The sequence below is a fragment of the Desmodus rotundus genome, chromosome 13 (genome assembly GCF_022682495.2).
Source record: "Desmodus rotundus isolate HL8 chromosome 13, HLdesRot8A.1, whole genome shotgun sequence".
Taxonomy (NCBI): Eukaryota; Metazoa; Chordata; class Mammalia; order Chiroptera; family Phyllostomidae; genus Desmodus; species Desmodus rotundus.
In genome coordinates this window covers 44,917,964-44,935,673 of record NC_071399.1, presented here as the reverse complement: position 1 = coordinate 44,935,673, position 17,710 = coordinate 44,917,964, and the positions used below count along the sequence as shown (strand labels likewise).

Genomic DNA, 17,710 nt, shown 5'->3' with positions numbered 1-17,710 from the left:
TGTTAAAAAATATTAATTCATTGACAAATGGTAACAATGAACATATCATAAATCTCTTTAATGCTGGACTTCTTAGAAGATGGCTGAGTTCTTCTCTCTGCTTCATATAGCCTCTGGAAAATTCCACTGTATGCTCATGAGAGTGTGAGAGTAGAAAATAACATTTCTGAAAGTGGACCATAGTTTCAGAACCACAGACTTAGGTTCCTCTGAAGTTGGTTATGTGATTAACTAAGATAGTGATGGATGTGTCAGCCTCAGGAATTTTGCTTTAATTTGCTAAAAGTTCCTAATGAGACTATGAATAAATGAATAATCCTTTAGGTTAGGAATGTAGGTGTCACTCCAAACACTATTTATTGATGCCCTAATATTTGGTAGATGGTAGTCACTCAAAGAACCTTATCATAGACAGACACGCACATATAGACAGCCACATATATATGAAGAGAAGCTGATAGTCAAGTTGTCTGTGAATGCACATGTAATGCCTTATTATATATATATTCATATTTATATTTTTAGTAAACAAGTGACTGATGCTCACTGTAGAAAAAATTAGGAAATGCCAGTATACAAAGTAAAAGATTACCCTTAGTCCCACTACCCCAAGTTAATCTCTGATAACATTTGGGCTACACATCTGTATAAATATGTTTGTTTTAAAACAAAAGTGAAAACAAGGTTTTAAAAAATAGTTTACAACCTATAAATATCTATCCCTGTAAGTAACGTATACATCAATAAATTTTTAGGGCAAAATAATGTGGCTTTGTTGTTAAAATTTTACATTAGGGTTCAGAAAATTTTAAAATTTGGTGCCAAGTGTCCATTATATACTTTAATTTAAGGCCCTGTAAGACATTAATACCTTTTAACATTTGATCAATTTTTCATATATATCCAACAGTGGTTGCATTTATGTATGTAGGGGTTCTAGAATAAATGTATGTTATCTGCAAATGCAAACAAATAAATAAAAACCTTCACTCAAATGTCATCTCATGCCTTCCTTACCATAACTTCCCCCACCCCACCCACCCACCAAGGGTCTTCCCATGGACTCTTAGCATACTTGGATGTCCACCTCCTTCACAAAAATTGCGTAAGCCACTTGAAGACATAAATCATTTTCATTAATATTTGTAAGTAGACTTCAGTATAGTAACTGGCACAATTCCTAAGACATTGTAGACTCTCTAAATACGTTTGTTAATAAATGGCTAATAGAAATCAGATCTGTATGTATTTTGTTCACGACAATCATTTCCCCAACCTCCATGTTATATTTCAAAATAGCTCTTCTTCCTATCATCTAAGATTTTGTTCTTGGCAGCATGATACTCTCAAATAGCCATTACCAGAACTTCATTCACCAATATATCCTTCCTTACTCTTGACACTTTTATTCAACTATCTACTAAAACCTCTCCATGTTATCTTCACAATGTCTCTCACATTGTCTCTTTTCTACCATCCCTTGTCATGGCTGTATTTTGCTTATTCATTATCTCACTTGATCAATAGTATAGCTTCTTCATCATTCCACAGCAATAGCTCTAGTTCCCAGATAGTGAGCTTTTTGAGGGCAAAAGATGTTTCCTTACCATACTAGACATATTGCACAGGACTCAAAAATATCTTTTGAATAAGATGTGAACCTCCATATAACTCCAAAAAAGCAATCTTTTTTAAAAATGTTTTTATTGTTATTCAATTACAGTTGTCTGCATTTTCTCCCCATCCCTCCACCCCACCCCAGCTGAACCCACCTCCGTCCCCCGCCTCCACCCTTCCCCTTGATTTTGTCCATGTGTTCTTTATAGCAGTTCCTGTAAACCCCTCTCCACACTGTCCTCTCCCCACTCTCCTCTGGCTGTTGTTAGATTGTTCTTAACTTCAATGTCTCTGGTTATATTTTGTTTGCTTTTTTCTTTTGTTGATTATGTTCCAGTTAAAGGTGAGATCATACCATCTCGCACCAGTCAGAGTGGCCAACATACACAAATCAACAAACAAATGTTGGAGAGGATGCAGAGAAAAGGGAACCCTAGTACATTGCTGGTGGGAATGCAGACTGGTGAGGTCACTGTGGAAAACAGTATGGAATTTCCTCAGAAAACTAAAAATGGAACTGCCCTTTGACCCAGCAATTCCGCTGCTGGCATTTTACCCTAAGAACCCTGAAACACCAGTCCAAAAGAACCTATGCACCCCAATGTTCATAGAAGCACAATTTACAATAGCCAAGTACTGGAAGCAACCTAAGTGCCCATCAGCAAATGAGTGGATCCAAAAACTATGGTACATTGACACAATGAAATTCTATGCAGCAGAGAGAAAGAAGGAGCTTATACCCTTTGCAACAGCATGGATTGAACTGGAGAGCATTATGCTAATTGCAATAAGCCAGACGGTGACAGACAAAAGCAATCTTTTTAAAGAAACATGTAATCATGCCTTTTACCAATTAAAAAAAAATTTGTGTTTCCCATTAATTTACAAATGTAAGGAATGCTGTTGATTCCCTGGGCCCATGCCCCCTTATTTCCCAAGAAGTCATGGGGTACAGTACCCAGGACAATTCTCCACCTTAAAGACCTCATCTCTTCTCTTTTACTGAAAGTTTCCTCCAGCATCAAGGGAGCTTGTCCTGCTAGACTTATACCCCAAAATTTGGTGAAAATCAACACCCTGAGGACAGCCCTCAGCCCAAGTGGATTGGGAGTCATTGGCTTAATCTCTCAGTGTCCTCATCCTTCTAAAGCATCTCTTTAGTTTCTCAGAGTCCAGCAAGATTGAGCACCAGTTGCCCACATCAGTAAATTACTCACTATAAAACATTTCATTGGCTTCTCTGCCTTTCAATTTCACTATCTCTTCTTCTTCCCTTATGCCCCTATGATCACCTCCCAAATAAAGCATCTGAACCCAAACAATGGCACTGAACAAAATGTAAATTTCTTAACCTGTTATTTAAAGCATCCCATAAAAAAAAATTTTTTAAAGCATCCTGTAACTTGATTCTAACCTACTTTTCCAGGCTATGTCATCTATTCCTTACATGTATTCCACTCTCTGGCCTAAATTGGTCCCAATCCATCTCACTCTCACTTGTAATAATTCTGTACTATCATTCATTAGTAATGGAGTGGGACCACTGTGATTCCCTTAGACCAACAGAGTTTCTCTTCTTACTTTGGGGAAGGGCTACCCTTCCTTATGGGAAACCTCTCAGAGGAGGATGAATACATTGTGGTCGTGCAGGCAAGTGTCCTCCAAACAGGTAGCAGGAAGGTAAAAAGGAAGTAGCCTTGGGTGGTGTGGCTCAGTGTATTGAGCATAAGCCTGCAAACCAAAGGATCACTGGTTCAATTCCCATTCATGGCACATGTCTGGGTTGTGTGCCAGGTCCCTCGTAGGGGGCATGCAGGAAACAACTACACACTGATACTTCTCTCCCTCTCTTTTTTCCCTCCATTCCCCTCTGTCTAAAAATAAATAAATAAAATCTTAAAAAAAAAGAAAATAGGAGGTCACCAAATTCAATACAAGATGCTGCAGATGTACTGACGGACTGAGGTGAGTAATCTGACATCTACACCAGAAACAGACGCTTTGTATATACCCACTGTCCCATACTCATCCCCAGCAGCTGCCTTTTCAATCCTGCCATAGACCCCTCCCAATGCGGGCTCACATTGTGCCCAACTGAACACATGTGGAAGCATTGCCAGGTACCCTGGGCCATTGCTGTTACTGTTCCTGCCAGAATAAGGACCACAAATCTATCATTCCCTGTTTTTCAGAACTTGCCACTTCCTGCTGTAAAGTGTCATCACAAAACCATAATCTCCACCTTCAATTTAGGAATGCACTCCCATATTTTGTCCAACTAACGGCTTTTTCTTCAAAGTGGAAATAGAAAATTTCCAGAAGTGCTCTGGAGCTGCTGTGAGCTCTAACATGTTAATCAAACACCCACTTAAAGTGCTTTGGAAACACTTCTGCTGTTTGGCTTATCAATGTGTTCATGTTGAGTAAAAATTCTTTCTGGTCCGATCATGAGTTCATTTCACATATTAAAACAGGATTTTTTTGACAACAGGAAGATGGCGGCGAGATAGGTGGGAGCGGAGTCCACTTCTCCTCAACGCCAGTGAAATACCTAGCTGATCTGAGGAGCAGAGCGAACAGCCAACAGTATTCCAGCATATATGAAGATCAGAGACCAAAGATAGAGAACATCGAAAGATCAGACGGTAAGAAGAGTGCTTAAGGACAATAAGATCCCTGGACCAGCGCACGGAGGAGGGCGACTGAAGACCCGGCCGGGGCGCAGGGTCTGCTGCAGGATTCTTGGGAGAGAGCCAAGCTGGGCTGTGTGAGCAGCCAGGTGCTTGTTTGGACCAGGGGGGCTTGAATAGGAAGAATTTCTCAAAAAGGAAAAGAAAATAGAGGCACGTAATAGCTAGTTAGAGAACTCTCCACAGCAGCCGTGGCCTCTGGCGCCCCGCCCCCCTCAGCCCTGGACTGTGAGCACGGAAAAGCAGCCCCAGTGCTCACCTGAAGCCTGGCTGGCGCGCCTCCAGGGGCCCACACCTGAAACCCCGGGTGAGCGTGAGCCCTGATAAGTGGCCCAGCTGCCTGGGCACCAGACCCAAAGTGCCCAGTGGGTGCATACCCCAGTCAGTGGCCTGGGGCCCACACCTGAAACCCCTGGTGGGCGGGCGCCAAGATAAGGGCCCAGCTGCCTGGGAGCAGAGACAAAAAGCGCCTGGGTGAGCATGCAACCAGATCAGTAGCTGGCTGCCCCCCCCCCCCCCCCCCCCCCCCCCCCCCGCCCACAGACCCAAAGTAGGGGATCGGCAACCAACTGAAGTCCAAAGCGGAGATCGGTCACACCACCCCATCAACGGCCTGGCTGCCTGCAGGCAACCACAGCCAAAAGCACTAGTTCTAAAAAAGTCCGACGTAGCCCCTGCCCAAAGAACTCTGCAGGGCCTACTGGCTCTCTAGGAGGAAGGCAGAACCCCCAGCAGAGGGGAGCTGCTGGGCTAGGAGAGACTGCATTCCCCAGAAAGACTCGACCCGGTAGGGGGCTGAACTACCCCAAAGCAGCACCGAAAGCCCCTAGCATCTAAGACAGCAAAGAGCAAGAAGGTGGAATGTGAGTTGCCCCTAATTGGTGCAAATCAAGGACAGCACAGCTGGCGAAATAAACGCCTAGTGGGAAGCAGAAGGACCCGGAGGAACTAGACAGAAGGCTGAACAACAGCGAAGAGTGTGGCTCAGGAAGGTAGAAAAGTGAAACCAATCCTTCCAACCACCCCTTCCCGTTCCACAGACCAGCAGAACTAACCGGACCAGTTTAAAGCCAGCAGAAGACCGTTTTTTTTTTTCTTTTCTTCTTTTTTCTTTCCTTCTTTCCCCCTGAATTCCTTCTTCCTTTCTGTCCTTCTTTCGTTTTTTATTCCTTCTTCCTTCCATCCTTTACCTTTTTTATTCCTTCTTACTGCCTTCTTTTATTTATTCTGTTGTTTTAATTTTTGTTAAAAAATTCCTTCTTATCTTGCCTCTGATCTTTCTTTATTCCTACTCCCTTCCTTCCTTTCCTTTTCTATTCCCTTTTTCCCTCCTTCAGTTTTTTATTTTTTATTTTTTGCCCCCATTCCTCTTTTTCCAACAGGTGATACAAGAAAACCTGCAGTGCTGAACAGACCACAGTAAGACTGTGTTACACCCATAAACGTCAGCTCAAGACGAGTGAGCACAGGAGATTAAGGAGACAGCACCACTGAATCCCATTGGCATTCTACCATAGAAGTTCATACCACAAACCCAGGGAGTCAGAATAAATCAATTTAAGAAGCAGAGGCTAACAAGAAGAGTCTCACAAACAATGGGAAGACCAAGAAACAATTCCCAAATGAAAGAAAAGGAGGAAGCCTTAGAAAGAATGCTAACTGAAAAAGACGCAAGTCAACTATCAGATACTGCGTTCAAAGCAATGGTCATCAGGAAGCTCTCTGAGGTCTCTGAGCTCACAGAGAACTACCAGAAACTACAGGAAAGTACAATGAACTCACTCCAAACTATATCAACATGAAAAAGGAAATAGAAACTATCAACAAGGGCCAAGAGGAAATGAAGAATACAATTTCTGAATTGAAGAACACAGTAGAAGGAATGAAAAGCAGACTTAATGAAGCAGAGGATGGGATCAGTGAGCTGGAGGACAAAGTAGAAAAAAACACCCAGAAAGAGCAAGAAAAGCAAAAGAGGCTGAGAAAGAATGAAGAGGTAATAAGGGAAATGCAGGACAACATGAAACGTAACAATATCCGTATAATAGGAATACCAGAAGGAGAAGAAGAAGAGCAAGACATAGAAAACCTGTTTGAAAAACTAATCTTGGAAAACTTCCCTAATCTGATGAGAAAAAAGTCACCCAAATCCACGAAACACAGAGAGTCCCAAGCAAGAGGAACCCAAAGAGACCCACTGCAAGACACATCATAATTAAAATGGCAAATTTCCAAGACAAAGAGAGGATCTTAAAGGCAGCAAGGGAGAAAAACGAAGTAACATACAGGGAGCCCCAATAAGGTTAGCAACTGACTTCTCAATGGAAACGCTCCAAGACAGAAGAGAATGGCAAAAATAATTCCAAGTAATGAGAACCAGAGGCCTGCAACCAAGACTACTTTACCCAGCAAGGCTCTCAATCAAGATAGAAGTCCAAATGAAGAGTTTCACAGACAAAAGAAGTCTAAAAGAATACAGCTCCACCAAACCAGCTCTGCAAGAGATGCTAAAGGGACTGCTTTAAGGAAAGGAAGGAAAAGAGAAAGACAGAGGAACACAGGTAGGAATAAAGGCAATGAATAACTACCTATCGATAATAACCTTAAACATAAATGGATTAAATGCTCCAATCAAAAGACATAGAATAGCTGAATGGACAAGAAAACATGACTCACACATATCTTGCCTACAAGAGACCCATCTCAGGACAAAAGACTTACACAGACTGATAATGAAAGGCTGGAAACAAATTGTCCAAGCAAATAGACAGGAAAAAAAAAGCAGGGGTAGCAATACTTATATCAGACAAAATAGACTTCCAAAGAAGGGCCATAAAGAGAGACCCAGAAGGTCACTTCATAGTACTCAAAGGAAGAATCCACCAAGAAGACATAAACATTGTAAATATATATGCACCCAACATAGGAGCACCCAAATACATAAAGAAAATCTTGGAGGATTTCAAGAAAGATATTGACAGCAACACAATTAGAGTAGGGGACTTTAACACCCCACTGTCAAAAATGGACAGGTCTTCCAAACAAAATATCAACAAGGATATTGTGTCACTTAACAATACCCTAGAGGAAATGGACTTAACTGATATATAGAGAGCTTTTCATCCCAAAGAAGCAAAATACACATTCTTTTCAAGTGTCTATGGAACTTTTTCAAAGATAGACCACATGATAGGACAGATAGCAAGACTCAACAAATTCAAGAAAATTGAAATCATATCAAGCATTTTCTCTGACCACAAGGGACTGAAAGTTGAAACCAACTCCAAAGGAAAAAACCCAAAACACTCGAAATCAAGGAGACTGAATATCATGCCATTAAACAATGAATGGGTCAAGAATGAGATTAGGGAAGAAATCAAAAACTTCCTGGAAACAAATGAAAATGAACTCACAACAACCCAAAACCTATGGGATACAGCAAAGGCAGTCCTGAGAGGGAAGTTCATAGCAATACAGGCCTACCTTAAGAAGATAGAAATAGTTCAAACAAACAACCTAACCCTATGCCTACAAGAACTGGAGGAACAACAACAAAGACAGCCCAGAGCAAGCAGAAGGAAGGAAATAACCAAGATCAGAGCAGAGTTAAATGACATAGAGACTAAAAGCACAATTCTAAGGATCAATGAATCCAGGAGCTGGTTCTTCAAAAAGATAAACAAAATTGACAAGCCTTTAAGTAGGCTCATCAAGAAAAAAAGAGAGAGGATCCAAATAAACACAATTAGAAATGAAAGAGGAGAGATTACAACTGATACCACAGAAATACAAAGGATTCTAAGAAATTGTTACGAAGAACTGTATGCTAAGAAATATGAAAACCTAGATGAAATGGACACATTTCTAGAAAAATATAATCTTCCAAACTGAATGAAGAAGAAGCAGAAAACCTGAACAGACCAATAACAGCAGACTAAATTGAAGCAGTCATCAAAAAACTCCCAACACACAAAAGCCCTGGACCAGATGGTTTCACAGGAGAATTCTACAAAGCATTTAAGGAAGAGTTAACCCCTATCCTTCACAGACTATTCGAAAAAAATCCAAACTGATGGAAGAGTCCCAAATTCTTTTTATGAAGCCAGCATCATTCTATTCCCAAAACCAGATAAAGACACAATGAAGAAAGAAAACTTCAGGCCAATATCGCTGATGAACATACACGCGAAAATTCTCAACACAATATTGGCAAACCGCATCCAGCAATACATTAAAAAGATCATACACCATGACCAAGTGGGATTCATCCCAGGGATGCAAGGATGGTACAATATGTGGAAATCAATAAACATAATACATCACATCAATAACTGCAAAGACAAAAATCACATGATCATATCAATAGATGCGGAAAAAGCATTTGATAAGATACAGCACCCATATCTGATAAAAACACTCAGCAAAGTGGGAATAAAGGGAGCATTCCTCAACATAATAAAGGCCATATATGAGAGACCTACAGCCAACATCACACTCAATGGACAAAAACTTAGAACTTTCCCACTAAGATCAGGAACAAGACAAGGATGCCCTCTCTCACCACTCCTATTCAACATAGTACTGGAAGTCCTAGCCGCAGCAATCAGACAAGAAAAAGCAATAAAAGGCATCCAAATTGGAAAGGAGGAAATGAAACTGTCACTGTTTGCAGATGACATGAAAGTGTACATGCAAAATCCTATAGACTCCACCACAAAACTACTCATCCTAATAAATGAATTTGTCAAAACACCAAGATACAAAGTTAATACTCAGAAATCGAAGGCATTCCTGTACACCAAAAACGAATCTGCAGAAACAGAAATCAGGAAAAAAATCCCATTTGATATAGCAACAAGAAAAATAAAGTACCTAGGAAACAACCTAACCAAGGAGGTAAAAGACCTGTACTCAAAAAACTACACAACACTGAAGAAAGAAATTAAGGAAGACACAAACAAATGGAAGCATGTACCATGCTCATGGATTGGAAGAATTAACATCATCAAAATGGCCATACTACCCAAAGCAATTTATAGATTCAATGCAATCCCTATTGGAGTATCCATGACATATTTCACAGATATAGAACAAACATTTCAGAAATTAATATGGAACCATAAATGACCCGGAATAGCTGCAGCAATTTTAAGAAAGAAGAACAAAGCAGGAGGGATCACAATACCTGATATCAAACTGTATTACAAGCCACGGTAATCAACAACCTGGTACTGGCATAAAAACAGGCACATAGACCAATAGAACAGAACACAGAGCCCAGATTTGAACTCAAGCCTTTACGGTCAATTAATATTTGACAAAGGAGGCAGGAGCATAAAATGGAGCAAATATAGCCGCTTCAACAAATGGTGTTGGGAGATCTGGACAGCTACGTGCAAAAAAATGAAACTCGATCACCAACTTACGGCATACACGAAAATAAACTCAAGATATATAAAAGACTTAAATATAAGTCGTAACACCATAAAAGTCCTGGAGGAAAACATCGGCAGGAAAATCTCAGACATTCCACGCAGCAACATCCTCACAGACACATCCCCTAAAACAAGGGACATAAAGGAAAGAATAAACAAATGGGACCTCATCAAAATAAAAAGCTTCTGCGTGGCTAAAGAAAACAGCACCAAATTACAAAGAGAACCAACAGTATAGGAAAACATATTTGCTAATGATACCTCAGACAAGGGCCTGATCTCCAAAATATATAAAGAACTCACACAACTCCACTCCAGGAAGACAAACAACCCAATTAAAAAATGGGGAAAGGACTTGAATAGACACTTCTCCAAGGAAGACATACAGAGGGGCCAGAGACATATGAAAAGATGCTCAGCATCACTAGCCATCAGAGAGGTGCAAATTAAAACCACAATGAGGTACCATCTCACACCAGTCAGAGTGGCCAACATAAACCAATCCACAAACAAATGTTGGAGAGGGTGCGGAGAAAAGGGAACCCTAGTGCACTGTTGGTGGGAATGCAGACTGGTGAGGCCACTGTGGAAAACAGTATGGACTTTCCTCAGAAAACTAGAAATGGAACTGCCCTTTGACCCAGCATTCCGCTGCTGGAATCATACCCTAAGAACCCCGAAACACCAATCCATAAGAACCTGTGCACCCCAATGTTCATAGCAGCACAATTTACAATAGCCAAGTACTGGAAGCAACCTAAGTGCCCATCAGCAAACGAGTGGATCCAAAAACTATGGTATATTTACACAATGGAATTCTACGCAGCAGAGAGAAAGAAGGAGCTTATACCCTTTGCAACAGCATGGATGAAACTGGAGAGCATTATGCTAAGTGAAATAAGCCCGGTGGTGAGGGACAAATACCATATGATCTCACCTTTAACTGGAACATAATCAATAGATGAAAAAAGCAAACAAAATATAATCAGAGACATTGAAGTTAAGAACAATCTAACAATAGCTCGGTGGGGGGTCGGAAAGTGGGAAGAGGGGATTACAGGAAGTACTATAAAGGACACATGGACAAAACCAAGGTTGAGGGTGGACGTGGGGGAGGGAGGTGGGTTCAGCTGGGGTGGGGTGGAGGGATGGGGAGAAAAGGCATACAACTGTAATTGAATAACAATAAAAATTAAAAAAAAAATTTTTTAAGGGATTTTTTTTTTCTACATGCTTACTTTAGAATATTGGTCCCTCGAGACCAGATGCTTTTAACAGCCTCTTAGAGGCCCATAAGTCATGATAGATATATGCAGCTGGGTATGTCCCATTAAAGTCAAACACACTGACCTTACAGTTGCACATCCTCCTTAAATTGGGCTGGTTATTGATTCTCCTGGGATGCTCACTTCATACCTTCACTTGGCTTCCTTAGCTTGTTCTCATCTCTAAGGAAGAGGAGCAATGGGAATTTTCAAGCACATTTTCTTCAATAAAGACCTATGTACCTCAACTACGTAAAGCACATTTCCTTCCACAGAGCAGGTCACGCTCAGAAGAGTTCAAGGACAATTTCCTGTAGGCACAAATTGTAGCTAGTCCCAGAGACCCTCACAGATAGATTAGTTTGCCACTGAATGAAAGAGTCTGGACCCTCATCACTGATCTGGCACTTCTCCCTAGTGGTGACCTCAGAAAAGTCACTTGAATTGTCGAGGCATTCTTTCTCTGATCTGCAATAGGGAATCAAACAAGTTGTTCAAACTCCTTCCCTGGATCCTTGCCATATAACCCCTTCCCTGGATCTGTGTAAACAGTTAAAGGCATTATAAAAGTAAATGATTTATACTCCTACCTGTCCTACAGCTCTGGGTGAACTGTAACTGCCTATGAAATGGCAGTCTTCAGATGTGCACATTAGCACTTTCCTAGTGGAGGACAGTTGGGGACTACTTGTTCTTTTCCAGGTTTAACAGAATTGTGCTTCTATTTGTGCCAGTAATAGGAAGAGAAAGAACCACCACTCAGTTTACATCATGTATTCTAGAAATGCCAGGACTCTTATGTCACTAGCATTTTGGTTTGGAACAAGTGAGACACAAATATAGATGTACCAGCAATCAGGAATGGGATCAAACACTCAGTAGCATTTCGGTCATTTAATATCTTGAGGTATTTCATTAACTTAGAATACATGACAGTTAATAATAATGGCAGCTAGTATAATGTTATTTCCATAGAGTTTATTGATTTCAAGGTTGAAGGGGAGTTTGCTCCTAGAGTTTTGCTATATTAGAAGGCAAATATGGTGATAGATTTGGGAGTCAACATAAACCACTGGAAACTGGAAATTGGAATCTGTAAATTAGAGTATTGAATGGTCATTACAGCTTCATCTCCAGCCATAGAAAAAGTCATCCAAAACATTTGGCAACCTCTGGGGGATTAGGAACTGAAGCTAAATGGCAAATTAGACATCTCATCACTGTTGGTTAGGCTAAGTGGAGAATACACCACCATTTTCTACATGTTCTCAGAGAACAGTGAATTGGTATTATAGGTGTGGCCACAGCTATCCCAGACCCCTTATTGTGGGGAACTGTTCCAAGCGTGGGAAATGTGGCTCAACCCCCACTCGGAAAAGCCAGTGGGGAACGAGGTTGGCGGGCAGGACCCACGTCCATGGATAGGTTCTCCAGCGGGAAATCAGGCCTGCATTGTACCTTGACTGCTATGAGACTTGCTCTTGCTAAAGCTCCCTCACACTGAAATGAGGCAGCAAATATTTACTGTCTATCTTCATCTTCCTAAAATCTGTGCTAAACCACCCAAGTATGGAGTGTGAGCAGTTTACCCCTCGAGCTGTAACATCCTTGTCTTTGAAGTAATTAACAGTATTCTGTCCTTTTTTGTCCTTAAAAGGTAATCACCTGTGGTGAACCTGTGCATAGTAAGTGAGGACCATCCTCTGTGTAATGTGCCCAGAAAAACAATAGAAGCCTGTCCAGGCGGGGCTCGGCTCTCTCTCTCTTGGGCTCTCTCTAGCCCTCTTGCCCTCTCTCACTTAGAGAGTGGCCATGCCATCCCTTTTCCTCCACAGGATTTCTGTAGTCTGTGTGTATTTGTATATTGCAGCCACAGCACCAAATCCTGCGGGCTGGGATCTGCATCACCTTATCCTATGTTTTTATCACCTAAAGGCTAAGATACCATTAAAACAAAAATAGAACATAGTAACTACTGAGATTAAAAAAAAAAAAAAAACACTGACTATAATTGCTTGTAAAGATTCTACATAAAGGACCAAAATTAAGATAAGAATTAGGTGTGGAAATCGAAGGTAGCCACAAAATGATTTAGAAGCAGATCACTCATGATGAAGATTTGGCAGGATCATTTTGCATATCCAGTTTTTGAAATATGAATTGCATGGCCCTAAGGTTCTAGAAGTAACCTGGATGTTGGAATTTCACATGAGCCTTAACCTCATCACGAAGATGCCTGATTTTACCTCTTCTGGCTCCTCCATCTTCTGATGGCAAGCACACTTGCTTTGCCATATGCATAGACAACCATAAGACTCCAATAAAAAGGACAGGACAAATTATACAAATTCCTAGAAGTCTCCTTGACTTGTTATTTTTAGAGCCTGAACTCATGGAAGAGAGCTTATTTTTAAGCTTTTACTATACAACATTAACGCTATTTACCATGAACTAGATTAATCTAGAACTTGACACACAGTAGCAGCTCAGTAAATGTTCATTAAATGAAAAAAAGAACCCTTGGATTCAGTAGGAGAAATTCAGAAAAGTAAAAAACAGTGAGTAAATAAGGAGACTTTCCTGGACCTATCCTACCTTAGTTCTAACTAAATCTCAGTTCTAACACTTGCATCTCTTTGACCTTGGGAAAGTCCCCTAATGTTTCTTTGTCTATACAGTTTATTCATCTATAAGAAGGGGATAATAATATTAACTCATTAATAATGAAAAAGACTAATAAAATGTTAAGATTAGTTTAAAAACATCTGAGAAGCTAAGGTATTATAAGTAGTTTGATAAAGAAATACTAGGAGATTTTTGGGTTAAATATAATCTGGGTAATGTCCAACATTACCATAAATCATTAGAGTTATGTTGTTTCACTCGTGAAAAAATATTTATAAATCTCTTGATTCAAAGTCTTCAAATTCACAAGTGACTTCCATAAACCTTGGAACTTTGATCAAGATGGTTTTAATATATTTATTGATTATGCTATTATAGTTGTCCCATTTCCCCCCTTCACTCCATCCTGCCCACCCTCTCCTTCCCACATTCCCGCCGCGCTACAGTTTATGCCCATGGGTCATACATATAAATTCTTTGGCTTCTACATTTCCTATACTATTCTTACCCGCCCCCCGTCTATTTTCTACCTACCATTTATGCTACTTATTCTCCATACCTGTCCCCCTCTCTCCCCCTCCCACTCCCCTGTTGATAACCCTCCATGTGATCTCCATTTCTGTGGTTCTGTTCCTGTTCTAGTTGTTTCCTTAGTCTGCTTTTGTTTTTGTTTTAGAACAAAAAATTGAAAACTTATTTGAACAAATAATGAAGGAGAACTTCCCTAATCTGGCAAAGGAAATACACTTCCAGGAAGTCTAGGAAGCTCAGAGAGTCCCAAAGAAGCTGGACCCAAGGAGGAACACACCAAGGCACATCATCATTACATTACCAAAGATTAAGCAGAAGGAGAGGATCTTAGAAGCAGCAAGAGAAAAGGACACAGTTACCTACAAAGGAGTTCCCATAACACTTTCAGCTGATTTCTCCAAACAGACCTTACAGGCAAGAAGGGGCTGGCAAGAAGTATTCCAAGTCATGAAAGGCAAGGATCTACATTCAAGATTACTCTATCCAGCTATCAAACTATCATTTAGAATGGAAGGGCAGATAAAGTACTTCTCAGATAAGGTGAACTTAAAGGAGTTCATCATCACCAAGCCCTTATTATATGAAATGTTAAAGGGATTTATCTAAGAAAAAGAAGATCAAAAATATGAACAGTAAAAATGACAGCAAACTCACAGTTATTGATCAAGATTTTAAACAATGAGGCAAAACAAGGACTTTCCTCAAGTAAATCCTAGTACAGCCTTTGCCCTAGTATATTGAAAGTATATGTTGTCCATAATTTTGCTTCATTCTAACTTTGGGTAATTTTTTTCTGGCAGCACCTTCCTTATTGGGTTATTGTGAAGATTAAATGAGTTGATACATGTGAAGTCAAAACAGTGCCTAGTGTTTACTTAGTAAATGCTATTAAATTTATTCTGATGATGAGTTTGCCCAGTTAAGTCAGGTCCAATTAATAATGTCCTGGAAAGCATTTAGAACAAAATTCAAAAATGTTTTTATTTGCAGCATCACCTTTACTTTTCCACACAGGAGAGATTTCTTAGTGGTAAATCAGAAGAGAAATGAAAAACATTATCTGTTGTAATTACCAACATTAAAATTAGCATTTTAGGGTGGGAGAGCTGGCAGAATGGGGGCTAACAGAGAGAATCAAAGTGCCAAGACCTTCACCTGCCACATCAAATCAGCCATCAAATCCCTTAAGAAATCTTGAACCACCTTTTCCTAACCATCTCCTCTGATTGACTTTTCCCTGGGGTATTGAAGCAGGTTCCTCACCGGGCTCCCTGACTCCCCATGATTCTCCAACCTTCCCTTCACTCTCCACATGCCACTGGAACCTACTGCCTGTAACATGGATTCAATCATGTCATTTCTCTGTCCCTCAACCTTCAGCAGTGACCTGTTCCTAGGTATTCCCTACCATTTATGCTCAAAAGACCAGTTCCACACCATCTCCCCCAACTCACTCTGTGGCCTCAGTCCCATTCACATTGGCTCACCTTCTACCTTTGCCCAGCTCAGGCATATCCCTCTACTCATACCTACTGCCCCTTTCTTCTCCTCACAAAGCATGCTCACCCTTCACAAACTCATTTAAAAGCAACCTCTTGTGAAATTTTCCCTAAGGCCAGGGGGCTGGTGTTCCCCTCCTCTCTACCCTACTGCTCTGCTCACATCACTAGCAGGAGTTCCATACCATGCAGCCCTGAGAGGAACTGAGAGTGGACTCTGCCTCTAAACTGTGTGCTTTACTTTACCGCATATTTCCTGCCTCTGGCCTAGGGTACACACAATCACCAGCAGTAAATACGCACTTATTGAGTAGCCTAGCCTTGCTCTATCACATTTCCTGGGATGGAGCCTGGCTGAATGCTTGTAAAACCTATTTTCTCATCTCTCAGTTCACATGACTAGATCACATTTGTCAGCCTACCCTTGGAATATAGGTGGAAATGTGTGCACCAAAGCCAAGCAAGTCTGTAACATCCTCCCACATATGCCCCACCCTGGTGTCTTTCAGTGTGTGAGAAAACATTGGAAAGTAACACAAAAGCAATGAAATAAATGGGACAAAAGCAAAAAAAAAAAAAAAAGCAGTTTCTAGCACTTAATAGAATCTTATTGTCAAGTACATTTCTTGAAATTATTTAGGCTTTGCCATCAATATGCTTTCCACCTCTTCATCACTTAGAACACAGAAGTGCCACACTGTTCTCTCTTCCCTAGAGTAAAAAGCTGAGCAGAACTATATCACTACAAGGGACCAAGAAGTGAAAATATTATAAGGGAAAAAATATTTTCTGAGAGGAAAACAGAGTCAAGAGCCCTATGCTGGAGAATGATGCATGAGAAAGTACCTCATATAGGTATGATAAGAAATATTGGCTTTATACTTCTAATAATACTAAAGACTTACCCCTAATGCAAGTGATGTGAGGAAGGAGATCTGCTCCCTGTTTGTATGGTCCTCACCTAGAACTGAAGCCCAAGGAAGAACATGAAGAAGCAAATATCTCCCTCCTGTTGACCTAACCTTCCACCTAACACTCCTTGGAAACTTGGAGCCAGCCAGTCCACCAACTGTGCTTTCTTGTCAACTAAAAATGGGAGGGGGGACTGGGTTATATTGAAAAACAGAGAGGCTACTAAGAAGTCTGCAGCAGAGTGAGGTTTATTTTCCTTCTGTACGTCTATAAATAAATGGTTTTAATTTGGGAAAACATACACCTGGAGTGTCATTGCACTGTCAAACAGTCTCATCACAATATGACAACAGCATCCAGGAGGTTATCTTTTTTCATGAAATGTTGCCCAGAGGGTACTTGGCGTCTCAGACCTCAGCGTGTTTAGTGAAAGTCCATCATGTGGGCACATTAACACATTAATTCTCAGGAAAACTAACCAGGAAAGACATGTGAGACATTGGTGTCGGGGTGTGTGCCCAGAGTTCTTGTCTTGGTCCTGGGACTGCCCTTACTGATCAGCAACCTCAATGTGCCTTAATGCTATCCTTTGGAAAATGAGATTGAGTGCAGTGCAAGCATTCAGTATTACCATACCTCCTTTTGTTTTTAAAGAAAATTGAATTTGACATACTAGATAAGTAAACTGTTCAAAAAGCTTCATCACAGGATTCTTGAAAGCAGAAAATCTTATGGTATATATAAAACAAATGTTGATTCATTTAAAAATATATATTTCATCCACATTTTCAAGAACACAATTGTGTCCTACAAAAAAGTACTTTTCTGAGTTACATGCCCTGTTAGTATTTAATCAATGCCGGTTGACTTGATTGCAAGACACTTAAAACTATGAACAAAAGAAAAGTTAATTAAGTATCAAAATAATGTTAACATTATTAGTTCGAAATCATAAAATGTTAGTTCTATAGAAGGACCTTGGAAATCATTTTGTTCTAACTCTTCATATTGCAGTTGGGAAAACTAAAACCTAATGAGCTAAATAACATTATTTCTAATATTTCAAACTATGTTGCCTGCATAAAATTCTTCATAATGTTAGTTAAAGTGGTGACAAGGTAAACTGAAACATCTCA

At 40.4% G+C, this 17,710-nt stretch overlaps 1 protein-coding gene across 4 annotated transcripts in view; it reads right to left on the bottom strand.

Annotated features, from left to right (window-relative positions):
* The window catches only part of LOC112311277 (zinc finger BED domain-containing protein 4), a 266,073-nt gene that overhangs the window by 191,429 nt on the left and 56,934 nt on the right, over positions 1-17,710 (bottom strand). The window contains exon 5 of one of the 4 annotated variants that reach the window (XR_008425926.1): positions 11,106-11,190. The exons of 2 other annotated variants lie outside the window; for them this stretch is intronic. The gene's annotated coding sequence lies outside the window, so the exon portion shown is untranslated. Of the gene's footprint in view, positions 1-11,105; positions 11,191-17,710 lie in introns of those variants that run through there. One more of the 4 variants, XR_006656721.3, reaches the window with a different exon arrangement.